We start from the raw sequence: 26099 nt of genomic DNA on the forward strand, positions 1-26099 counted from the left end.
ACCACTATATCCCAGTAGTCGTGAAATAAGATCCTGTGCATTGGCCCACTGTTTGCCCACTGTTTGCTTTCCGTACCCTCGATATATGTTCTTCTTAGAACCTGCCGTGAACAATTGAGAAAACAAATTAAAAGGCTTTCTTCGTGTCGCGGAATTTCTCAGAGCAGTGTGCCGGCTCTTGATTAACATAATCGAAAGCCTCACAAAAAGCACACGAGCTTTGAAACCGTTGACTATGTGGAGTGACAAATAATCTCTTCATCGACTGATCTTTACAGAGTAACTCCTGTACCATTAGAAGCTATCTGAATGGAGGAACGTCGTTGTATATGTGAATTTCGGCATAAGAGTACGCATGCTAAGGTCATAGCGCTGCTTAGCGCAGTACGAACGTGGGCAAGTTACCGTCCTCTCCTACTCCTGAAATGGACCACCGTGCTTCAGGTTGTCACAGATACCGCAAAGCCGAAACGATGGCCGCACTTAAATTGCAGAACTTGTTGGAAGACATGCCCGGTGATATCGACAGCACTGAATAACGATACCTGGAGCCGTCAAAGAAACGAGATGGGATGGTGTTAGTGTGCACCCGAATAGAGTTGGTGGCCACCTCTGTGGTGATCGAATACTCATGGATAGTGGCAATGGTTCTTGGCGTATAATCGCACGATGAGAGGCTGAGACAAGCTATAAAGGCCTGTGCTTCAATAGTTTGAATCAAGAGGTTTCTAGCTATGTGCCATAGCAGTGTGTCAGGTATAAGCGAGCAAGCGCTACAGGTTATATGAATACATCACGAGTGACACTAATGAGTACCGCAGTATATTGCTTGCACAGTTCAGGTTTCTCGCACGCCACGACAATTGTTTGTGCCATACTGCGTGAAAACCTGCGATTCTTAGCGCAGTGTTTCACTAGCTGTCATTACTGGCTCGTACTTTAAGCTAGACCACTTAAATTATCTTAACCTATGAAGCAGCGCATAATAATCGTCACAAAGAAGCATAATTACCGCACAGTACAACTACTTCATACGTTAAGATGACTGCCCCCCGCCTCCCTTAGCTTGCCGATCTGTCGATATTGCTGAACTGCTTAAATTGTTTTCATCTGTCATGCTCCGGTTAAGATATGCAATAGCGGTAGCGTCAGTTCAACTTGAGGTATTTCATTGGAAGTTGGCCACTCGTAGACCTATAAATACGAATACATTTTCGTAAAAGAGGAGAGGGAAAGAAGGAAGGATAGGCAGGGAGGTTAACGGGACGAGCGTTCGGTTTTCTACCTTACGCGAGGGTAAGGGGGTTAAGGGATGAACAGAAAACAACTAGAGGGAGTAAAAAAGAGGGAAAAGGCAGGAAGGTACTATCCCTGCGAGCACCCGCGATTGTCCATTACCTGAAGCCTACGATCAGTGACTGAGGCCAAACTATTTCACAAACCGCAACGACGCCCGCATCGCTGTGTAATCCTGTGATGAGTGGGGACATGATACGAGGACATTTGTTTCTGAAAATGATCTATTATCTAATCGGTTTACCACACTCGAAGACCGTCGCGTTCGATGCCATAACGATCTCAAAAACGCAGCATCTGTTCGATCGGCCCTTCTCAGTTGTAAGACTCACAAATATGCGTGTCTGCGATTGCAATAAGGAATGAGTAGGCTTTCGTAAAAGTACAGCCTAACCAGACGCGGCAGCGTAAAGATGCATCATGGCGGGAGAAATGCGGTGCAATCCACAGCTTCAACGAAGCATCAAGTCTGTGAAGCCGAGAGTTCAAGACAATCGGGGTGTTCCACGAAGTTTGCGCCTTCACGTGAGCAAGTAAACAAAGACCCCTAGAAGCGTCTGTTCTTCACAAGGGCATGGGAACTTGGAACGACAGAAAGCTGACCTAGTTGGTAAGGATTAATATTGCAAAGAAGGGGTAAGGCGCGCAGACACGGACACAAGAGGAGAGAAGTGGACAACACGAACGCCTACTATCACGCCCTTTCTTTCTTTTTTTTTTGGCATGGGAACTGTCTGCTTTCTTTTATGGACTATTGTGCGGCATCATTAGCAAGGTCGTTACCGACGATGCCACAGTACCACGCCAGGCGTTGGCAGATGATATCACGTCCCTTCCTGGAGCCTTCATGGAAAACTCCTCTTGTCTCAAATACGAATTGGTTATAGGTCTTGCATCGTAAGGCTGACTCCACACTCTGAATTACTTTCTCGGATTCACAAAAGAAAAAAATAATGCACTTTCGTGGTTGTGCTTGCACGATGTGATTACCAGCCGCACGTAGGGCGGCAAGTTCTGTTGCCGCAGAGGTCATCACGTGGAACACTTTGAACATGACTGTGACTTGCAAGATCAGGATGATAGCATTGCCTGTGGAGCTGCTAAGACAGATCCATCGGTCTAAATGTGCATTTTTCGTTCATATGCCTAGTTCAGTAATGACGATATCAGCTGTCGTGGAGCTACTGTGTAATGACGGGTTTTCGTAATTGCCGGAATTGTGAGGTGTACTTGTGGCTGCCGTAGGCCCCACAGAGGTAACAGTGGTCTTGCTGCTGATGTGAAGCCCGATGAAATTTTGCTAAATTTTAAGCTACGAATCATGGAGCCCTTTGGGTTTGTCTTCCTTTGCTCACCATGCAAGCGTCGCTGACGCAACCAATTTCGCTGCTGATATAAAATCAGGTCTGATATATGAGGCCTCGCGAATATGCTCCTGGTATGTGTGTCAAAGCTTTGAAATTCTCAAGGTCAAGTTACCAGGGCATAAGAAAAGGAATCTGAAAAAGATCGCGCGCAGAAGTACATCATTCCTGATTTTGTTTAGAGAAATAAAGCTAGGAGCCCATGCTATAGCGAGATTCACCTCCTCTAGAGATTCAGTACTCTTGAGCAAACACTGACCGAGTGGAACTCGCGGAACTTAAGACTTACAGGACTACATCGATTAAACCCCTCACTGCAACTCCGACCTTCACTCGGACTTCCTCGGCGTGCAGCTATCCTTCTCTGTCACCTTTGGGTAGGAGCTGCCTTCACAAAGGCATACTCTACATTAATTGGAGGGGCCGACAGGACAGCATGCGAGGTCTGCGACACCGAAGAAAATAACGACCACCGGCTGTGCCACTGTAGACGATATGCGCCAGGAAGACAAGAACTTGCTAACGCTCTACAAAAACTGGACAATCGGCAGCTTTCTGTGCAGGTGCTGCTGGAACACCGCCCCCATCGCTCGTCGGCCCATAATGCGGTGAAGGCGCTTTTGTGCTTCTTGAGGACGATGGGCTTGTGTGAACCTCTGTGACTATTAATGCAATTTCTATTAGACCACAAGCGTCAGCGAACTCACCGCTAATTTCCTTCTTCCCTTCCCTCCTCTTTCTCCCTGACATCTTTGTTTTCCCCTATCCCATTGCCCCGGCGTAGAGTCAACCGGACCTTATTCTGGTTAACCTCCCCGCCTCCTGCTTTTCTCTTTCCTCCTTGAGCAAACACCTGTTATTTAGGGTATCACTTTTTCTCTACAGCCTATAACTATATCTGGGTTTACTATGAGACAATTAGGAACGCCAAGAACAGAACGCAGGAGCACAATATAAGAAACGGAGGAAAAGGATTATCGCTACCATTACTTTGTGAGCGCAACGTTGGCAGTCCGTCGTCGTCTAATAGCGACTAAATGCAAATTATCCTTCGCTAGTGCCACCTTTCTACGAGATACGCTGTCTGGTGTTCTTCCTGTCGGGCACGTGTCCATGCACCTCCTTCCAAGGCTTGTAATACACACCGTAGTTCAAGTAACCGAAGCACCCAGTTCTTGCAAGGAATTGAAGGCATAATGTGGCTTCGTGCAGTACATAGCTAAATGATCAATATGTACTGCTTACAAAATATTATTTGTTTCTTATCGCAAGGCATTAAGCAACCGCAGATATCGACGTCCAGTGGGAGGTAGTAAACACCCTGGTCAATGAGCGCCAAGCTGCACATGAGACAACTGCAGCTTTGAAAAAAGAAACACATACACACACATATGTCCTAGCAACAATAACAACAACAAAAGAAAACCATAATGTTACATTTTGTCGCAGTTTCACGGCAATTCGTTCCCGAAGTAATAAAAAAACTATCGTCACAAACTATAGGAAAGGGTACAACCACTCTATGGCAACATTTCCGCTATTGCCGTCGCACGTTGGAAACATATAGAGCAAGCGGCGACATTGGGCCGGGCATCCAATTCTCTGCGCGCAACTAAAAACGACGAACATCGCGGCCGGTGCTTGAGATAAATCATAACCGCACTGGCCGCAATAACAAAATGGAGGGCGCAAGCGCGTTCCTTTTTCCCGTCTCCGCAAAAAGGTGGGCCTCATTTGCGTCATTGGCCTGGTTCCGGTGAACGCCCTTCGGGCTGCCGGCAGTCACGGAACGGAATCACGTCGTCGTCTTCGCCATCTCGGCCGCTTCCCGTTCCCCGACCCCGCGCGCTCAGCGAGGGAGCCGGTACGAGGAAACAGCTGACAGATAAGGGCCGCGCTGCGCCGTCGACAGCGAGCGCTGTTGTGTGGGGAGAGCTGGGGAGGAGTGGGGAAAGAAGGACAAAATAGGAGGAGGCCGAGCGGGAAGAGAGCGAAAGGAATCCCAGAGCGGGACGGAGAGGTCGTAAAGAAAAGCAAGTAGTCTGAGCGGGCGAAGGTATCGCGCGCGGACAAGCGACAAAGAGGTGCACGAGCGGGGGAGCCCTGATAGGGCCGTAAATCTTGCGACGGCCGCCGTCGTCCCGGGTGGAAACCCTCTCTCTCTCTTTCTCATTCTCCCTGGCTCCCCTCTCCCGTTTTCTCCCTTCTTAGCGGCTGGTGTTTTCCCGCTTTCCTCTGTCTCGCCTCCTCCGTCGGACGGACGTACGGACTCGGGCCCCGGCGCGGGCGCGCGATGGCCGGGCAGGCACCAAAGGACGCGAGGGGCGCCGATAAATCATGCTTCGAGGCCCAGAAATGCCCAGATTAATGCGGCCCCAGAGCGTCCCGGAGATGTGCTGCAGCTCGCGAGAGGGAAAAGCCGCACCCACGCACGCGAGAGGCGCACGTGCGAAAAATCGAGCTGCACCATGCGCGGCGATCCTGCGTCTTGTTTGTCGCCCGCGAGGACGCGTGGTTCCCAGCTGAGAGGACAAGACGTGAAGGAGAGAGCCCATGAGCAGAGAGGAATGACGAACGATTCGCGGAATGGCAGGGAAGAAATCAAATGAAAACGGTCAATTCTTTCTTTCCCTGCTTCTACTTTTCCTGCGTTTCTTTGTTCCTTTGATTTGGCTGTAGTTGCTATTGCATTGAAGGCGACTCTTTCTGAGATTGCCGACGAATCGTGTCAAACACTGCCAAACACTTGCTCGAGAAGCTGCAAGAGCTCGCTAGTCGTGCTTGTGTAAAATTCCTAATACTTCGTCCCAGAACACGTCAGACATTCAAGGCGTAGCGCTGAAGTGAGCATACACATTTTCTTATCTGCCAACTAATAAAGATGGGAACCGGTGTCGATGTGCTGTTTCGTTGGTGCGTGGTGATTCATCAGATGCATGCTCCTTAATGCGTCGTATAAGAGACTCAGCGATAATGAAGCAAGCGGAGCAGTACATTCTTCAACATATAGTGAAGTCGTGTGTTTAGCCGGTAGAGAAATTGCAATAGTAGGCTGCTGTGCAAATTGTCGTGAAATAACAATTGAAAACAAACTTATCTGACTTTCAACAGCTCCGCAAAGTTTCATATGTACAAGATATTAAGAATATTTTTTTGTGTTAGCTTTATCGCAGGTGGTTAAGGTACCAAGTACCTTAGGTACACCTTTAAATTCAGCAGAACTACCATTTAAGCCTCTGCGTGTTCTGAACTTCCACCCTTTCTCCCTGCTTATTCCTCATTCATCGGAAGGTCCTCCATGCAGAAGGGTGTGTAACTGATCTACTCAAGTTCCTTATGTCTACAGACACTTGCGGTGAACGTTAAGAACGCTGCTTGCTACTGCTGCATAATTTAGCGGTGTTCCGCTCTCTTTTGGTCCCCTTACCCACTTTCTGCCGTGCGCGCTAAGCATCCTGAACTACTTATCATTAACCGCCCTGCCTTTCTAAACATCTTTTGCCTTGCTCTCTCTCTTTTTGTCTTGCTCTCATCCACTCTGGCCGCAAATCATGCAAAGAAGTTCTCGCAATTATTTCGTGGGGAATCGCTTCACGAAGTCGGAATAGAGAAGGCAGAAGGAAATATGAAAACCCAGAAATAAACGAACAAACAAATGAATAAACTTCATGGCGTATGATGAACATAAGCCCGCTCGCCACTGCTGCTGCGGATCCAATCCTGTCGATGTGGCTCTTTCGATCATGCGTGCAATCGCGCAAGCATTTAGTCTTTCGATCGCGACAATCGTAGCTGTGGTTTGAGCTGAAGATAAGGCTGTCTACCGTTTTTCTTGCCGTGAAAGTATACCGCTGAGCAGGCAAGAATATCCTCGTTTGCGAGCTGAGTTCGAGCTCATGACTTTTCTTTTGTGGGCCAGGTGTCACTACCACAACAACACGACAGTTCCACAATTTTTTTTTTTTTGCAGCGAAGCTGTTTGTGGCTAGGATCTGGCGGATCGCGTCCGCACGTAGAGCAACAACTTTTCACACGTGGGCCGATCCCGAAGGTAGTGCAATGCCGGGCCGACCTGAGGCGGAAGTGTAGTTCGCCATTAAGGGGCCCACACACACAGCTTCGCTGGTCATCCTTCTTTGTATAGTGGAAGGGAACTGAGTTTTTATTTAAAGCGAAACTTTCTTTGCCTCTTCGTCCCACTTTGGGACAGCTGGCTTCGGCTGTCTTTCCGATTATAGAACTTGTGCTACTTGGTGTGTTCCACTGGGTATGTGTCCGAATAGATAACTTGAGTCATTGATATGCGCAAATGGGCATGCGGAACTGCTCGCGTAAACATCTTTGCCAATCCACCAGAATCGGGATGTACCATTGGACAAGTGCACGAATAAACAAGCAAAAAGACAGGCCATAAATGATGAAGTACTGCGATGAATTCCCCATAACGTAAACCATGAAGTCGGCAGCAGAAAAATTGAAGTCAACTGCCTAAAAGTAAAAAAAAGTTGGCATCAAAAAGTACCGACTGTGCAGAAACAATTGAAGTGAATAGAATGCGATCCTAGTTTGCATTAAGTGAAGAGCGTATGGCTACTAACAAGTGATGCAATCAGCGACAAAAAATTGAAAAATTCGGTTACACCGAAGGGAGAAGTCTGGAAACAGAAGCAGACGAGTGTAGAGAAAAAAAAAGTTCAGTGAGAAAAATGAGGTAAGATCGCGCACTGAGCGAGAAGCCCTGAGCTACACAGAAGTGAAGAAGGAGAAAGGAAGAAATTTAGGTGAACTATTACTAAATAAAAAGAAATGCGCGCATAAAGTTCGAGTGAGTGCATACCTCTCACATACCAATTATTAGCTATGTTCTTCCTTTTGATCCTTTTGATGTTGCTGCTATAGGTGGGTACAGCATGTGAAGAACTCGCACGTTAATAGGAGGAACATTCGGGTTAGTTGCTCGCAATAAATAAAAAAAAAATCCTGGGATCTTACGTGCCATAGCAACGATCTCATTATGAGGCATGCCATAGAGGGGGACTCCGACTAATTTAGACAACCTGGCTTTCTTTAACGCGTACTTAACGTGCGATACACCACAGTTCTTGCATTTTGCCACCATCGAAATGCGGCCACCATGGCCGGATTCGAACCCGCGTCCTTCAGCTCAGCAGCACAACCCAATAGACAGCGGGGGGAGCTCGCAATAGATAAGCACCTTTGAGTGACACACCGAGCCGACTGTTTCTTTAAAATCGCATTTAGGTAAATTTACTCTGCAGAGGAAAGTGCGGTTATGTGCAAAGTAACTTCTGATTGGACTGGTACCTTCTTTTATTGGAATGTTTACGCAGGCCGCTCCATTGGTTTGTAGCATTTAATAACGTTGCCTATCAAGCAGATGGAGCGCTTGCATTATTATTTGCGGGAGAATAGTGGCGCATGTTATGCAGCACAGCGCGCTTGATGACGCCATAACTTTGCACGTGCTTTTTGGAGGAGTAGAGCTCACGTAGAAAAAAAAAAGAACTACGGAGGAGCCTGACGTGAGCCAGTTAGCCTTCACAATGCAACCTCTTCGGACGCTGTACTCTCCCTGATTTTACTCGGGAAATTATGGGAAATGCGCACATCATGCGTTGAATTTGGGAAGAGCATGCCTTGCGTGGCTTTGTTCGTGGTAGATGCTATAGTGCCGATGGAGTTGCTGCCACTGTCTCCAGTCCGTGCAGTTCGCCTTCGGCTAGCCGCATTTGATGTCTTTAGTTAGGATCTAAGTACCTAGAAACGTTGTTGCTGTTGCAAGGGCAACACTAGCTCCTGATTATCTGCAGGATTAACTGTACGCGTCACAAATGCCAGCTGAGCAGCAGACAAAAGGGAGAGACCAGCGTACCTGGACGGGGTGACTACAAACAACCGCATGCCATCATGGGCAGGGGTACTTTTCTGAGAAGTGGGATAATTCCACTTTTTTATTTTTTGATGACAGGACTTCAAGATTCAACGTTCCCTCCTTTTTCTTTCTTTCTTTTTCCTCTGCGCTGGAGGTTGTAGTTGCAAGTATCGCAACACTATGCGCGACAGGGAAAAGGCAGATGCGATGAGGCGCACCACTTCCTGCACGCTTCGACGAGGAGCACAGCATAGAGTCGCGAGCACTGGAACGTTATGCATCGCATTCGAAGGACAGAACTTTTTTTGTGTGCGGCCAATCATGCCAAGAATTATAAATCTGGAGAACTTGTTAGAGAGAATGAGTATGGTATGAGCTAGTACAAACTAGAGGTACTGCCTCGTCAGCTAAGGCGTGGTGTTACAATCAGGAATCTGTTGCCGAAAAAAAAAAAGAGTCACCGAACACGTTCCCACGATTCAAAATGGGGAGATCATTCTGAATGACAGTGAATGTGGAAACAGCATAACGTGATAACAGTCGGGGAAAGAAACGGCTTTATGGCTAAGAACTCTCTCCTAGGGTATTTCACGCTTTGTACTGTAGTGACCGTCTCAACGATTCGCTGACACAGTACTCGTAGGACAGACCATTATTGAGGCAACGTGCTCGAATGTTCATCAGTCTATAAGAATGCTTACACGTCTACGAGGAGGCTTTCTAGAAACGGGCAAACAATCGCGCACGTGCGCGAGTCATATATAGCCGCATTTGGTTCGCCGGCATTGTCGCGTCTTACCTATGGTGACTTCTCATAAACGTTATGAACGCCTCAGTGTTAGTCTGCCTCCATATTTCCTCGATCTTATGGGCAGCCGTCCTTTGTTAGTACACGCATAAGTAACCTGTCATCCGCAAACTGCCCCCCTTTGCACCAGTGCATCTCCCTTTACGCACCGGTGGTCTTAATTATCGTGTTTACTCTATACCCTGAAAAATCCGTGTTGTACTTCTTCCTGTTTCATTTCCGTGTGGCGCAGCCTTTTCGTTATTTCTTATGCGACCCAAACAAAATACCTAACACGCTGAAACGCCTTAAGGATATTCAACGCCGCAAAGCGCAACTCCGTATCTCTAAAATACATTTCCGTGCTAATCGAGCATCGGCCTGTATTGACCAAATTGCTTGCCCAGGAACTGCATACCTGCCTGTGTGATTTAGGAGGACTTTCACCTTCCTTGCGATAGCTACAAGGGGTGAGCACGTGACACTCTGTCCTCATCAATCAGTTTTGACTCATAAGCGCGCTCACTGTGCGGGAATGGTCGAAGGAATCAGCGCCGCTGTCTGCACCGACTGCCGATCATTTAATGCTAAGACACCGCTTTAAATGTCACCACAATGCCACAGCAAGCGAAGGCACGTTCCCGTGCAGACTTCCTCATTTGCATCGCGTTCCTTTCCTTTGACGTTTGAGCTGCGTTGCATTGTTCTGCACTTTCGGCGGTGTTGCGATAATGTCGCTGCGCTTAATTGTGGTGCTTATGGGTAGACATACTTTATTCATTCATTGATTATTGCCTCCACAATAATGAATGAGGCACGCATTCGATGTCAGTGCATGTCTGAAGTGCTAAGGCGCATCTAATGTGAGGACGCGGGCTGAAGCGCCGACGCCATCGCGAGTTTTAGTTAGTGCCCCCTTGGGCGCTAGCTATTACTTTTCGCTTGCGTACGATAATCTGTAAAAAACTGGGGCACCTAATTACTGAAGGGAATGGTATGCGACTCACGCATTTAGGAACGAGAAAGAGGGTAGCGCAATGTAACCCAGAACAAAAAAAAAAGATGTACAAAGAGACGAGATGGCGCTCATGAATGCACGAGCGAGAATACCGATGTGTTTCTGCGTAGCAAATACGTATCAGCGATATTGGAAGAAAAGTCTAATCAATAATGCTTGCGGTCCAAGCTAGTACTTATCCTTTCTATTTCAGCTGCCGCCCCTTCTTCTTACCGAGCACGCAAAAAAAAGGGCATAACAATTATGAACTTGTAATGGTGCATTTCACTACATTTAACAGCCAGTCTGTTACTGTGATCCAGATGTTTCTCTCGGTTTAACTGAGTCCCACGCAAATTAAAAAAAAAAAGAACATGCTAGTGCAGGCAGTAAACTCGAGTTGTCTCTACAGCCATGCACTTTTTGCCACTGGCTTCGCCTTCCGACCAGTTTCACTTTTTCGTTGAACTTCTATGACCAGACGACTCTGTCCGTAGGTGCAGCCGGATCAAGTGCCTCTTCAAGATCACTTTCACATTTGGTGCTCCGATATAATGAGAGCGAGCACCGAAGCAAACAACCGCACATGAATGAGCGAAGCCTGAGCACATCAAACCACCTGCTGCTGGCAAAGTGCAGAACACTGTCCTTGTTGTCTTAATTCATAACCTTAATTTGAACGCGTGTATCTGAACCCGATAGATTACGGCCCACGCTGGTGCACGATGCGGCAGCCTCATTAACATGTCCGGACGTAATGTTGCACAAGATCGACCTTCCCCTTGTTGTATATGACCCGGCAACATTTATACAACCTCTACAACTAGTCGCAGCTGTCATGGTAGAATTGCGCCACAATGCGTGAAGAGACGATAAACACCAGTTCTCGGTCTTCGCATGTAACCGCTCGTGGCGGAATTCTTTAGCAGCGTCAAATATAGAGCCTCAAATGATAATTAAAGCAGTTGAGTCGAGCGCGGCAGTACGAAGACAAAGCTGTCGCAGTTTCTCACTTTTATAAACGGTTTACAACGGTTTATAAATGGTCGTGAATCAGGCATTCAGCTATGCTGGAGAAAGCCCACGTGGTTAGCGCGCTGCAGCAATTGCCCTACGCTTACATTGACAATCTTTTGGGCTTCATTGTCGGAACTTTTGTGTTGCCACGAAGCGTCTCTTCAGGGAAAACGGAGGAAGTGACGAACGTTTACGGATGACGCAAAACGAGGCATAAGCTCCGGGCGTTACAGACGCAAGAAGCGCGAAGGCCGGCGCTCGCCTAACCACGGCCGCTGGATCGTTTTATCCAGGGGCTGTACCCTAACCCAAACATCAAGGGACTCTTTTAGGGAAGGACGGGTCAGAGAGCTTCTAGCTAGCAGAGAGGCTGCACCGTTAACCGAGATAGACGCTGCAGGGTCGGGAAACGCCGGCTGCGTGCAAGGCGCCGGTCTCGCGTTCTGCTCGTGAGCGTGACTTCGTCTGTTTGATTCTCGAGGGAATCGGCCCGCATTCCGGTGATGGGCACAGAATATGAGAACACCCAGGTGCTCAGATCTTGTCGTACATTAAATACCCCCCTGGAGACCTAGAGTAATCGTGAGCCACCCCCAACGGCATGCTCTAAACTCCATGTCAAAGCCTTTCATATCACATCGCCGAATGAAGAGGCTACCGTTGTCTCATTAAATCCTGGTAATGTGCTTTTCCGTGTCCACGTCATAGAGAATGGATGCGAGGGGACACTACAATTGGTAATTGAATGCAGAATTCACTATCTGAAACAGGTTATGCATGTTGTTTACCTCTTCACCCCTATCTTCTGAAGCAGCGCGACCTTAGTTCCGCCACAATTACCGCCAGACACTTAAGTAATGCATATTCAAAGACATACTTATGTGCACCACGAAATACGAATCGACAAGCACGAGCAAGTGCAAAAACGCGAAATGCTGTATAAAAGCTGACTGTACAACGAGAAGCAGGAGAGATTTGCTTCAGTGGTCTCCCGGCAGTGAGCTTCTTGTGTGTCGATGTGATCACTGTGTGCAGCACGCGAGTCGAAATAGCAACACGAGGAAAATATCACAGGCGGCAATCTAATGAAGAAAATGAAGCTACCCGAAATGCGCGCACCTGAGAACACACACTGAAAGAAAACCGCGGATAAAGACATATATTCAGCGTCACATCTGTACAAATACGTAACACGGCTTACATCGAGCGGCGCAGATCTGTATACAGTTGGCGCATACTAGGTGCGACAGTAATTTGCTACTAAGGCGCTCAACTCTGTTGCTGACCACCAGAGATTGGGCGATTGCGAAAACGTTGCAGTACAGACTCCTAATCCGTTCTGGCGCAGGTTTGACGCGTCTGTTGAGATATGGGCAACGCGGGGCTCGACCGTGATTGGACAAGGTTTTGCGCGACGAGTTACGCCGCGTCCTTGATTACAGCGGCGGGCGCCAGACGAAGTGAGAGAGGTCGCCCTCCATTTCAACACGCTGCTCTCAACAGGACCGGTAAGGGGACTGTGGCGGCGGTGCGCTTATGATTAGGCCTGCCTCACATCGAGTGCTGGCAAGACGATTGATCGACTCCAGAGAGCGACGGAGCGAGACCAATCACGCCCGTCTGAATTGTAGCCCCAATTTGGGACCGAAAAAGAAAAAGGTTCGGAAGGGTTGAGAAGGAGGGGGGCGGGGGGAACGTAGACCGCCCTCCGGGGAGTCCGCTAGTTCTTTTTAGGCCGGAGGATAGAGTGAGAACAAGGTTTTACTTTATTGAATGGAGCTCGTTCCTTTTGCCGGGTCTCGAGAGGCAACCTTTCGGCCTCCCTCCCTCTTACCCAGCCCCTTGACACTGTCTTTGGCCTTTTTCAGATCGTGGCCTGAGATCGTCAAAATAGCGTCGAGTTCGACCGGGTTGCGAGATTCTTGTGTCACGTCTCCGAGATTTTACATTTTCCGTTCGTTTCAGAGGCACTTACTCGCGCCAGTTTTCTTCCCGTTCTTCACGGGATTGCAGTTATTTTTTTTTTTTGTTCTCTTTTGATATTTGATGGAGAGAAAGAGGAATGGCGTTTTCTTATTCTCCTCGAAGTCTTTATCACATAAATGTGTGTCCGTCTTGTGCTGAAAAATTGGACATGCGCCTCTATTCTCTATATTTTAGCTTCCTTATGACGGTGTAAACGGAATCTGATGTATCACCCTTTCTAAGAAACCTTCAGCATCTTGATGTGCCGTAAAGTATTAACCGATGCTTTGAACCGAGATCGTGCTAGCGCAACAAAACGTCATTAACTATGAACAAGCAACAGAGTCTATATTTACTATTACTTCACTGACTTGAATTCCTAAGGTATGTGTGCAGGCGTGTCAGAGTTGAACGCGTGGTTCGTGCGATAATTATTTTTTTTATACAAATGTCCTTTTCCAGACCAATTCCAGCACTCTTTACAAACATGGTCAGCTGTGCATACAGGCTTGGACATTTGTACAATTCGCTCGAATATTTGTAGACGCTAAGCATGGAGCATTTGTAGATGTTAAGCATTATTATACGTCAAACCCAAAGAGCGGTGGAACTACTGCGACGAGAATTTCGGCACAAAGCTTACTGATGTTTCAGGAGTAGGTCAATCTCAGTAATAAGCACACTTCCCTACAAGGTTATATTGCGATATCGATTAGGGAATACACAGAAAATGTGCTTCAAATGGCTTGACTTCTCAAGTACTTCGAATATCTCATGGGAGTCTGCTTCATGATAGAATTCCTCAAATGATATCTCATTACTTCTATCTCAAAGGTTAACGTGAGGTGCAAGAAAATTTGATTTTGTTTCTTCGTAAACGAAGCCTTGATGGACACGATAGTTCCCGCTGGCTGTTCGCGATGCGCCACGATAGTTTTAGTTCTTTTTGAGAAAACTTTAGGACCCGCATCGTATTCCGTAAAGGTTACACGACGTAATCCTCCAATTATGTGTTCTGGGCTGGTCTGCAATCAGAGGAAAGCAACATCCATTCGCAGATTCGCACGACAATCGCCTTCACGTCGCACTTTTTCCTCTAATAGCTGTTCAATGTTTATCACCCGGCAGATTGCACACGTTTTAACCATCTTATCTTTCTCTTTTCTTTAGAAGCGAAAACACAGGAATCACCATTGTCCCAAAGCAGTGCATCGCACCAGGCAGCACTCATCCTTAAAACTGTGCGCTTTAAAAACGTCCACAAATTGCGCAGTGGCTTTTGGGAGACGCCGTACTGGAGAGCTCCGCAGGTTAATTTTGATCACCTGGGGTTCTTAAACGCGCACCTAAAGCAAGGTACGCGAGCATTTGTTTTTATTCCACCTACATCAGAGTGTGGCCGCCGAGGAAGGGCATTGAACCTGCGACCTCGGGCTCAACAACGCAGCGCCATAGCCAATGAACCACTAGCAGTCAATCATCCTTGAACTTCCATCGAACACATTATCCACTAGAACCCCCCCCCCCCCCAACTCATGTTTTATATCCCAAACGGGATTGTTTCAGATAGTGGAGAAAGGGTAAGTTACAGATGTTTAAGCTTACCTGCAAATTCTTTTAGTAGAAGAAATTTTCACTGGAGTGCAACAGCATCAATAATCGACAACTGAGACAGATCTTTTCTTGAGGCGTATTCAGCGAGTGTGCAATCAGAATCTTTTAGACGGACATATCGACTCCATTGAAAACTTGTTCTCCTTAAATGTGTTTTTCGCACACTCCCTCATGTCCCTCCGTTAGGGTAAATGAAATAGTACGTCGACAAGCTTCCGGGCATCAACTATTACGTGGAAACGTTCTCAGAGAACATTAAAGGGCTGCACCTGTCGCGCTCCGGAACTTAAGTGACGCAGTTGCTTCATTAATTACTCTAGTAATGGTTTTTTAGCGGCAATTGTACTTTCCTGTGTGTACTTCCGAGGTCACAAACACTTGAATATAATTGTAATAATTATTGTTTTCTTCATACAAGTTTCTCACTTCTTCAGGTGCAGATTGAGAGTCCCGGTTGACCGCCAATTCCAAGCGAATAATGAAAAGCTAGTTATTCGTTACAAACGTTTATTCCAACTTTACCTTTAACGAGAGCGCGTTGCCTTGTGCTGCTTACATAAATTGCTATAAGTCGGCGTGCTTTATTATGGACAAAGAAGAGAGCCAGAAGGAATATAAATAAAACTGAACAGCTACAGCATTCCGCATTGATTTGGTCTGACCCAGCTTCCAAACATATTTCATCGTACGCTGACATTAAGCTACTTACTAACGATGCTATTTTTACTGAGCACGTGAACGGTATAGAATTCGTTATTTTTCAATCTAACCTTTTTTTTTCGCCACTAGGTAACTATGATTCAGGGTAGCAAAGGTGACAGGAACGGCCGTTCATCTTTTTGTGCTAGCGGGCTGAGGTATTCAGTCAATATAAGTGAAAGTGTTGTAGAAGTGCGAAATCAGGCAGTGAAGCCAAACTAGGGAGGTAGGAAACCTAGCAGCACTAGTGCATCAAAACCAACATAAAATTGTAATTAACATAAGTTGGTTTTGTTCCCATCTCTTGCAAGGTAAGCGCCAATCAGCTTGCATCAATATGTTGTTGTTATTTGACGTTTCGTTTAGGCAAAAACAACATTTCATGAAGGTCACAGAAAGAACTGCTGACAACCATTTTGATGCTAATGGTGACTGGCGCGTTTTAACACGTTCACAACAACACTCACGCGTCACCTGTCATATGAGACGAAACATGAAAATGAGCAAAACGAGAGCAAAATTCACGGCCGCACTACGCGAAGCAAGTGGCCTCAACAAATAAATTGCCGGTGTTAGTGGCATACAGCTCCGTGTTTCGAAATTGACGACACCATTTTATACGCGTCCTAACCAAAATCGCGAGGCCTGACGGCACTTACGCCCGCTGCCATCACTCTTAGGCGAGTTATCAATGCAACGGAAGACAGTGAAGGATGAGTTGCAACCAATGAAACACTTGTACTGAAGCTTCCAATAAGTCAGGTTCTGGTAGTGACTTCGAGGTACGTGCGCCGTCACTCCCGGCTCGACGTTCTCTTCGCAGTAGAGACGATGTTCCGGCTGAAGCGCGCTGTCACGATAATTTAGCGTGACCAAGGAAGAGTAGGACACTTCGCACGAAATTTCCCCATTACACAGGCCGCTTGATATTGAAATTTAAGCCCCTGCCAGCCGTTCTCATGCCAGCGGTTGCCATCGCTCTGTGACGGCGCGAAATAAAAACGGCGCGTCATCGCTGATCGCCACCATCAATCCACAGCAGGCGCTCGAGAAACGGGTTTTGACGAGCGGCCCCATGCAACACGCGCAGTCACGGACACACGCGGGAAAGCGCGCGCGCGCGCGTGTTGTCACGCCATAATGTCGCGCGAGCGGCAAAAAAATAACGCGGCGCAGAAGCAGCGAGCGCCGTCGGCCGCCTTACCTGATCGAGCGTCCGGGTTGCGGTTGTTCCCGCCGCGGCGTCGAGAGCCGAGCGAACGACGGTCACGCCGGAGCCTGGGCTACCACCAACTGAGCCCGGGCTCCCCCCGGCATCCGGGAACCTGGCGAGGGCCGGTGCACCGACCAATCACGACGCGGCCTGGGCGCCCACCCGCAATCGATGCGACACGACATGTGCGTCGGCCGCCGGCGCCGTCGAGTGCGCACCGGCGCTTCCGCGTCTCTGCGCATGCGCGGAAGAGGACTCAAACATGGATGCTGACCGCGCGCGCCTGCGCGCCGGTGGCGGGAAAGCGCGGAGCGCGAGTTTCGATTCGCGAGCTTTGCTCCGGCGGTGGTCGGCATAGCTGTTCAGCCGTTTCGATCATATGAAGCGGCCTGCGAAGCGTGCCATTAGATGCGCATAAAGGCGCTGCTGGCCGCTGGGCAGAAAGTAGACAAAAGATAAAGTTCGGCATTCTCCTTTATCGCGCTAAGCATTGTCTCACCACAGAATTTTGCGTTGCGAACTGCAGCAAGCAAAATCAGGGTTTCCCGCAAGGTAACGCTATACTTAGCAGTGGAATCTGCGAGTTTGCGTTCTTTAAAAAAAAATATTATACTACACATGGTGTTCGATTTCCCTAGCATTCTGTTTGGTCGTTCGCCCGGTTATAGCTTTGATTGCTTGGAATAAAGCTGCTCCTATTTAGCTTGTCGTTTCTTTGTCAGAGCTCACCACTCTCTTACTTGCAAGGTTCATGGCCATACGGCAAGCATACGTTTTGTATCCTATCAATACGTGACCAAGCCGCCACTGCCTCGTCCTTTGAGTTTTAGATGCAACGTTTGCCCGAATTGTGTGTCGTTAGCAATCATAGTGAGTTTCAGCAGAGTGTCACTGAGCAAGTTCCTGCAGCCTTATCTTTTTGTAACTGTTCGATGTTTTTATTTTATTGCTCGATTTTACGGACACTCCAGGCGCATTTCTGCCGTCGCCGTCGCCGTGAGGTTCTGTATAAGGCCTAAGGGCGATAAAGTCGCCGTCGGGCGCAGTATGCTGTATGTGCGAGTGAAGGCGTGCGAGGGTGAGTCGGCGAACGCGGCTCAATATCGCGTGTGCGAGCGAGGAAGGCGGGCCAAAAGCGCGCCCTCTCCTGTCATGCGCGATGCATGGGGGTGAGGCGAGGCGGCTGCTGCTGACGGCACGGTCGTGCAGCTGCCGTATCGTGAAGGCGATCTGCGGCGTGGCCAAAGTGCACGCCCGCGCGGGCATTATCTTCGAAGCGGTCTGCAACGTTTGCAGGGTGCGCGTTGTGCCGGTAGCTTCGTATGCGCTGTGCTTTTGACGTTTCGTTCGCGTTGAAGGGGGAGATGCACGAAGCGTAGAGTTTCATACAGTAGTTACTAGAGGGAACTCTGGCGCTAGTGTCTACGAGAGCTGCAATGGGAGCGGTTGAGCCAGCATAGGAGTTATGGGATGTAAGTGGATTTGCCTAAACTTGGCCCTTCTGGCCTCAAACGGCTTCGCGACTTTGTAAGCTCGCCATTTTCAACAATATACAGTGGAATAGATAATTAACTAGTGTTATTAACATTGTCCGAAGGCAGGATTCGAGCACAGGACCTCTAGCACAGACGCCCGATATTGAAACCATTAGGCCACGGATGCATACATCGACAAGCGACATATGATGCCCTCATGAATTTATCGCGGGTAAGCGAGGTCCTTGAGACCCTTGGTGCGTTTCGATTTGGCCACCTCGACAAGCTAAACCGTTGAGTAGCAATCATACTGCTCGTAGCGTCTTCTGCGCTTCGAAAAGTATAGATTGCTCTGACATTGATAAGAATGAAGGCACACAAAGCGTAACAAACGAATTCACACACAAGAACACCTGAATCCATAAGCACGAATATCAGACAAATCCATGTACTTCCCGTCATTCCCATAGTGACCCAACGATTGTAGCGTCAGAGTTTCCTCTACTATATTGTAGGGAACGCTATGGCACGAAGGTCAGTTCAATCGCTGCTGCTGCCGCGATTCCTCAATGCAGCATTTTGACAGCGAGATTCCGCGCTCATCGAGCGAAATGTGTTCATGTTTACCTGTGCGCGCGTGACACCGTGCTTGTTAATTTAGTTGAAGCACGTTGGCGGGCTTGCTATGTTGAATCCATGATAGAATGTGTAAGCGTGACTGAACGAGGACGTGGAAAGAAACAGACACACAGAGGCAGCGCTGTCTGTGTGACTGTTTCTTTCTATGTCCTCGTTCAGTCGCGCTTGCACATTATATCATTGTTAATTTAGCTAGTAAGAGAATGTTTACAAGTTTACATGCCAGATAAAACTACTATCCGTACTGCGTATAGCTATCTACTAATTTGCTGCCGCAATCGGTGCTTCGCCTTTCAGGCGGAACTGCGACTCTTTTTTTCTTTTTTCTTTTAAAAATCTTACTTACGAAACTTTGAGATTCAAGTCGGTACAGGACTCATAAAGCTATATTGGAATCATTTGCATCGACAGGAACCGACTCAAGTCTGCAGTGTCGCAAGTGTGTGATGCCACTAGTTTTCGTGTGCCCCCCCCCGCCCCCCCCCCCACTAAGCCCCCTTACATTTTTTCCTTTATTTATCTCCTTTCAGGCGGGTAAATGTGGTGTCTGTTTCAGCAGGCAATGGTTAGCCTGCTTCTGTTTCTGTGTGTGTATCTTGTTTACGTACGTTTACATGCCTAACAAAAACAATAATACTGGCTGCTATATTTCTTCCCACTCCACACTACCTTTCTTAATTTTATTTTTTTTCCAGGATGTTAGACACCGCTAAACAAGCTGACAGCGTAACATGGAGTGCAGCTGCCTGTACATATTTTTCTGCCCTGCGGATAGATTATGACCCAGAAATTTGTCAGCAGAACGTTTCTTTCTGTTCGGAGTATTTTAGAAGAATGGTTTGTATAAACGCCGTAGTTGTCCCCTCAGCGTTAACTTATTACCGAATGTACACTCGTGCGACTAACTGGGGCTCGACCGCAACCGATAGTGTTTCGGGTCTCAAGAAGGTTTAGCTTTGCCACATTGGAAACAGGAGGTTAAATGCACAGAACGAAGACACAAAGGACCGGACAGGACGGGGCTACTAACAACTGCGAAGTTCGTTGGAAATATGTGCACTAGATAAGAGGACGCATGCACTAATACCCGCCTACGTGTAATCCCCAAGTATCGTGTCAACATCACATGCGAACTTCGCTAAAAGCATGATCAGTAGCATGCAGAACGTCCTGGAACCATCTTTCACGAGTTCACACGGCAAAACTATCTTTAAAACCACTGTTATTAACAAACTTAACAAACGAAACCCAAAAAAGTTGCTTCTTTATTTAAATGTACAATGGACGCATACCAAGAAACATTTCTGGTCCACCAATGCTTACGGCCGACGCTTCGATGATTTCAGGCAGAAGTAGAATATCAGAGGCCAACCACTTTCTAGTAATAAATTACATTCAGCAACCACGCCATTGGCATTGAATTACTAATACACGAGTTCATACGCAAAATCGTACTTTTTCTCATGCTTTGCGATGTGCCAATATTCGTAGTGCCCTAAGTGCCCTGGTCAAGTAAAACCCCATAATTTAATTTTTAACTTAACTCCTGCGGGGACGGTAGAGTATCCGCCTCCCGTGCAAGAGGACCGTGGTTCAAATCCCGGTGCCGCGCAATTCTCCACCGGAAAATAAAAAAAAACCCTGTGTTGAGAAAATTGCACAAACAGGCCTGGAGTGCGGCTTCATCCCGGTGACCAGAACCGGTAACGCACTCTCTCACCAGAGCAGGATTGGCCACCCTGGTGCAGTACTTGGCCACAACCTCCTATATGAATACAACAATCAAACCCCGGCCCTCACTCCCCAGCAGCCGCGAAGCAACTGACCACGGCGGCGGTCAGATCTGTGACGCTGCAGAGGGTGCTAAGAATACCTGGCTCCGGACAGGCCGCCATTGGAATCTGAACCTGGCAACGTTTAACGTTAGAACGTTATCTAGTGAGGCGAGTCTAGCAGTGTTATTGGAGGAATTAGAGGGTAGTAAATGGGATATAATAGGGCTCAGTGAGGTTAGGAGGACAAAAGAAGCATATACAATGCTAAAAAGCGGGCACGTACTGTGCTACCGGGGCTTAGCGGAGAGACGAGAACTAGGAGTCGGATTCCTGATTAATAAGGAAACAGCTGGTAACATGCAGGAATTCTATAGCATTAACGAGAGGGTGGCAGGTCTTGTTGTGAAACTTAATAACAGGTACAAATTGAAGGTGGTACAAGTCTATGCCCCTACATGCAGTCATGATGACCAGGAAGTCGAAAGCTTTTATGAAGACGTGGAATCGGCGATGGGTAAAGTCAAAACAAAATACACTATACTGATGGGCGACTTCAATGCCAGGGTAGGCAAGAAGCAGGCTGGAGACAAGTCAGTGGGGGAATATGGCATAGGCTCTAGGAATAGCAGAGGAGAGTTATTAGTAGAGTTTGCAGAACAGAATAATATGCGGACAATGAATACCTTTTTCCGCAAGCGGGTTAGCCGAAAGTGGACGTGGAGGAGCCCGAATGGTGAGACTAGAAATGAAATCGACTTCATACTCTGCGCGAAGCCTGGCATCATACAAGATGTAGACGTGCTCGGCAAGGTACGCTGCAGTGACCATAGGATGGTAAGAACTCGAATTAGCCTAGACTTGAGGAGGGAACGGAAGAAACTGGTACACAAGAAGCCAATCAATGAGTTAGCGGTAAGAGGGAAACTAGAGGAATTCCGGATCAAGCTACAGAACAGGTATTCGGCCTTAACTCAGGAAGATGACCTTAGTGTTGAAGCAATGAACGACAGTCTCATGGGCATCATTAAGGAGTGCGCAATAGAAGTCGGTGGTAATGCCGTTGGACAGGAAACAGGACAGGACAGTAAGCTATCGCAGGAGACGAAAGATCTGTTCAAGAAACGCCAATGTATGAAAGCCTCTAACCCTACAGCTAGAATAGAACTGGCAGAACTTTCTAAGCTAATCAACAAGCGTAAGACTGCGGACATCTGGAACTATAGTATGGATAGAATTGAACAGGCTCTCAGGAACGGAGGAAGCCTAAAAACAGTGAAGAAGAAACTAGGAATAGGCAAGAATCAGATGTGTGCGTTAAGAGACAAAGCCGGCAATATCGTTACTAATATGGATGCGATAGTTCAAGTGGCTGAGGAGTTCTATAGAGATTTATACAGTTCCAGTGGCACCCACGACGATAGTGGAAGAGAGAATAGCCTAGAGGAATTCGAAATCCCACAGGTAACGCCAGAAGAAGTAAAGAAAGCCTTAGGAGCTATGCAAAGGGGGAAGGCAGCTGGGGAGGATCAGGTAACAGCAGATTTGTTGAAGGATGGTGGTCAGATTGTTCTAGAGAAACTGGCCACCCTGTATACGCAATGTCTCATAACCTCGAGCGTACCGGAATCTTGGAAGAACGCTAACATAATCCTAATCCATAAGAAAGGGGACGCCAAAGACTTGAAAAATTATAGACCGATCAGCTTACTGTCCGTTGCCTACAAAGTATTTAATAAGGTAATCGCGAATAGAATCAGGAACACCTTAGACTTCTGTCAACAAAGGACCGGGCAGGTTTCCGTAGAGGCTACTCAACAATAGACCATATTCCCACTATCAATCAAGTGATAGAGAAATGTGCAGAATATAACCAACCCTTATATATAGCTTTCATTGATTACGAGAAAGCGTTTGATTCAGTCAAAACCTCAGCAGTCATGGAGGCATTACGGAATCAGGGTGTAGATGAGCCATATGTAAAAATACTGGAAGATATCTATAGCGGCTCCACAGCCACCGTAGTCCTCCACAAAGAAAGCAACAAAATCCCAATAAAGAAAGGCGTCAGACAGGGAGATACGATCTCTCCAATGCTATTCACAGCATGTTTACAGGAGATGTTCAGAGACCTGGAGTGGGAAGAATTGGGGATAAAAGTTGATGGAGAATACCTTAGCAACTTGCGATTCGCTGATGATATTGCCTTGCTTAGTAACTCAGGAGACCAATTGCAATGCATGCTCACTGACCTGGAGAGGCAAAGCAGAAGGGTGGGTCTGAAAATTAATCTGCAGAAAACTAAAGTATTGTTTAACAGTCTCGGAAGAGAACAGCAGTTTACGATAGGTAGCGAAGCACTGGAAGTGGTAAGGGGATACATCTACTTAGGGCAGGTAGTGACCACGGATCCGGACCATGAGACTGAAATAACCAGAAGAATAAGAATGGGCTGGGGTGCGTTTGGCAGGCATTCTCAAATCATGAACAGCAGGTTGGCACTATCCCTCAAAAGGAAAGTGTATAACAGCTGTGTGTTACCAGTATTCACATATGGGGCAGAAACCTGGAGGCTTACGAAAAGGGTTCTGCTGAAATTGAGGACGACGCAACGAGCTATGGAAAGAAGAATGATGGGTGTAACGTTAAGGGATAAGAAAAGAGCAGATTGGGTGAGGCAACAAACGCGGGTAAACGACATCTTAGTTGAAATCAAGAAAAAGAAATGGGCATGGGCCGGACGTGTAATGAGGAGGGAAGATAACCGATGGTCATTAAGGGTTACGGACTGGATTCCAAGGGAAGGGAAGCGTAGCAGGGGGCGGCAGAAAGTTAGGTGGGCGGATGACATTAAGACGTTTGCAGGGACAACATGGCCACAATTAGTACATGACCGGGGTAGTTGGAGAAGTATGGGAGAGGCCTTTGCCCTGCAGTGGGCGTAACTAGGCTGATGATGATGATGATGAAGAAGCGCTCGCGAAATTAGGTTTCTCTGCAATAGTTGTCGCAACGGGGAGATAAAAAAGCTGGAGCCTCCTTCTTAATTTTAATATTATCGTAACTGAAAGCCGGTACACTTATTCTACATGTACATCTTCATGGAAACCTGCTGCGGAACAATTATAACGCTGAAATTCTAGCTCGCAGAGCAATAATTTACGCCATTTTAGACCTGTTCTCAATAAACTCAGCCCAGCCTGACAGAGGCAGGCACAGTTTTTAGCAGTCTAAATGAGGAGCGGAACGTTCACGATGCCTTCGGATGGGGTAATGTCCCTATTAAATCACAAGAGATTGATAGCATTGTAGTGGTAGCATTGATATCTTTATCGCGGTAATAGACGTGGTAGGCTTTTTTTTTTGTGCTATTATTGCGCCTCGTCAATTTAACGATATTTCGATACTTTGTTACTGCACTGCTCGATTTAGCAATTCGTGTCGCATATCTCCTCTGGGCCTCTCAGCAGAGGTGACGGAAGAATACAGGGAGGTCGAGAAGCGCGCATGAAAGACAAAAACAACGGTAAGAAACCAAGGTCAAGCGGAGCGTGTTCTAGGTCCAATCGGCGATGAAGAAAAAAGAAGCATGGTTTCACTTGACGGCTCCAATAGCACCACAAGTTAAGGAGCAAGAAAGCAAACAAGCAAGCAAGCAAGCAAGCAAGCATCGCGAGCATGGTCACGTTTTGCACCGGGACAAAGAAGCGTATTCGGAGTGACGAAAGGAAAATCGAATCGGTTGAACGATAAGTCAAAGACGTAGTGTAAAATACATTAAATTTGGAATAGTCGGTACATAGAGAGAGAAAAAGGAAAAGCAGGGAGTTTAACCAGGTCTCACTCGGTTTGCTACCCTACAATGCGGGATGGTAAAACAGGAAGAAAAAACAAAGGCGAAGGGAAAGGGATAACAAGTGATGCGTGCGCCCTCGTAAGAGCCTGCACTGCGCAATGACAGGCTGTCACCGAGTCCTGTCATCTCTAAAAAATTTGGAGGACGCCTAAGCATCTTCTTTAAGAGTGGAACGCGATAGATTTCAAAGATCTCTGACTGCCGGTCGCGCTTCCCGGCAACCGCAACTTTCTTGCGAATGCACGAAAGTGAGCACGATAGTGTTGTCGCAAGGAACTGAGCAGATAGCTAACCGAGCTAGTTGTATGAAATGCATACTGAAAAGGTTTGCGCAGAGACACGAGGAAAGCCGATAAAACACAGGGACGACCGCGCAGCGCCGCTCGGGAAGGGGCTTTGTGTTTGAGTTTCCGCGTAAAAGAATTATGTTTTCTGGCATATTCAAATTAAGCTTCTACGCTATCATGTCTGTAGGTTGTTTTTAAATCGTACTTTACGATTTTCATGCGGTATTTTGCTTTGAGGAATTATATTAGTTCAGTGACGCCTCTGCGCCACTTGGAGGGCCTGCGTGGTTGTGGTTCGTAATGATTGTTCGCCAAGCGACGTCCGACGCCGACGTCGGCCCTGGACGCTGTCGCGTTAAAAGTGCAGCAGCACTCGGGTGTTGCAAACGACGCTTGAGTCTATGGTGGCAATATCTATTCCTCCATGGGCGCTCTGTCGTCGAATCGGCTTAAAGTGGCATACGTAACGTCTGTATTTCATGAGCAAATAAAGAAACGTACATAAGGATATGTACTATCGTTACCTTTACGAAAGCGAGTACCAGAACGCGTGGCAAACAGCCGGATCGGCCTCACATTGCTCGACGTTGCCAAGAGGTGAGAAAACAAAAGATGGGAACCATTTCTTCTGCGGCTTGCACTTCCTTTTGCGAACCGTCATTTTCTTAACTTTCTTGTGGAACTCTCGCCTACAAGAACATTTTCGTTCGATGTTGGTGTTCACGAACTGCAGCTATCACAGCTTCGGAAGCAAGGGGATTAAACGGTGGGTATGACAGAACGTTTCATCGTCCTATCAGAATCTTTCGTTTTCCTCCGCTCATGAGCAGCATTTTTTTTAATTGTGGGGTTTTTACGTGCCAAAACCACTATCTGATTATCAGGCACTTCGTAGTGGACAACTGGAGAATAATTTTGTCCACCTGGGGTTTTTTAACGTGCACCTAAATCTACGTGCACGGGGGTTCTCGCATGTCGCCCCCGTCAGAACGCGGCCGCCGTGGCTAGGTTTCGATCGCCCGACCTCGTGCTTAGCAGTCCAACGCCATAGCCACTGTGCAATCAGGGCGAGTCACGAGCAGCACCAACGCAGAAAGGAGGACCCATGCAAAAAGGGCTGCAGACACTATAGAAGGAACGGTACCACTCTTTGCTTTTCCTATGGCGCTGAGGCGCCGCAGAACATGCCCAAGATGAGGCTGTTGCCGCACGCTCACGTGTTCCC

General features: G+C 47.4%; 1 protein-coding gene across 6 annotated transcripts in view; it reads right to left on the minus strand.

Annotated features, from left to right (window-relative positions):
- GluClalpha (glycine receptor alpha 1) overlaps positions 1-16965 on the minus strand; it is a 381181-nt gene extending 364216 nt beyond the window's left edge. For 4 of the 6 annotated variants that reach the window (XM_075693264.1, XM_075693267.1, XM_075693268.1 and 1 more), the window contains exon 1: positions 16837-16964. The gene's annotated coding sequence lies outside the window, so the exon portion shown is untranslated. Of the gene's footprint in view, positions 1-16836 lie in introns of all 6 variants that reach the window. The other 2 variants (XM_075693269.1, XM_075693265.1) reach the window with 1 other exon arrangement.
- Between the last annotated feature and the right edge of the window lie 9134 nt (positions 16966-26099).

Source organism: Dermacentor variabilis, chromosome 5 (assembly GCF_050947875.1).
Source record: "Dermacentor variabilis isolate Ectoservices chromosome 5, ASM5094787v1, whole genome shotgun sequence".
Lineage (NCBI taxonomy): Eukaryota > Metazoa > Arthropoda > Arachnida > Ixodida > Ixodidae > Dermacentor > Dermacentor variabilis.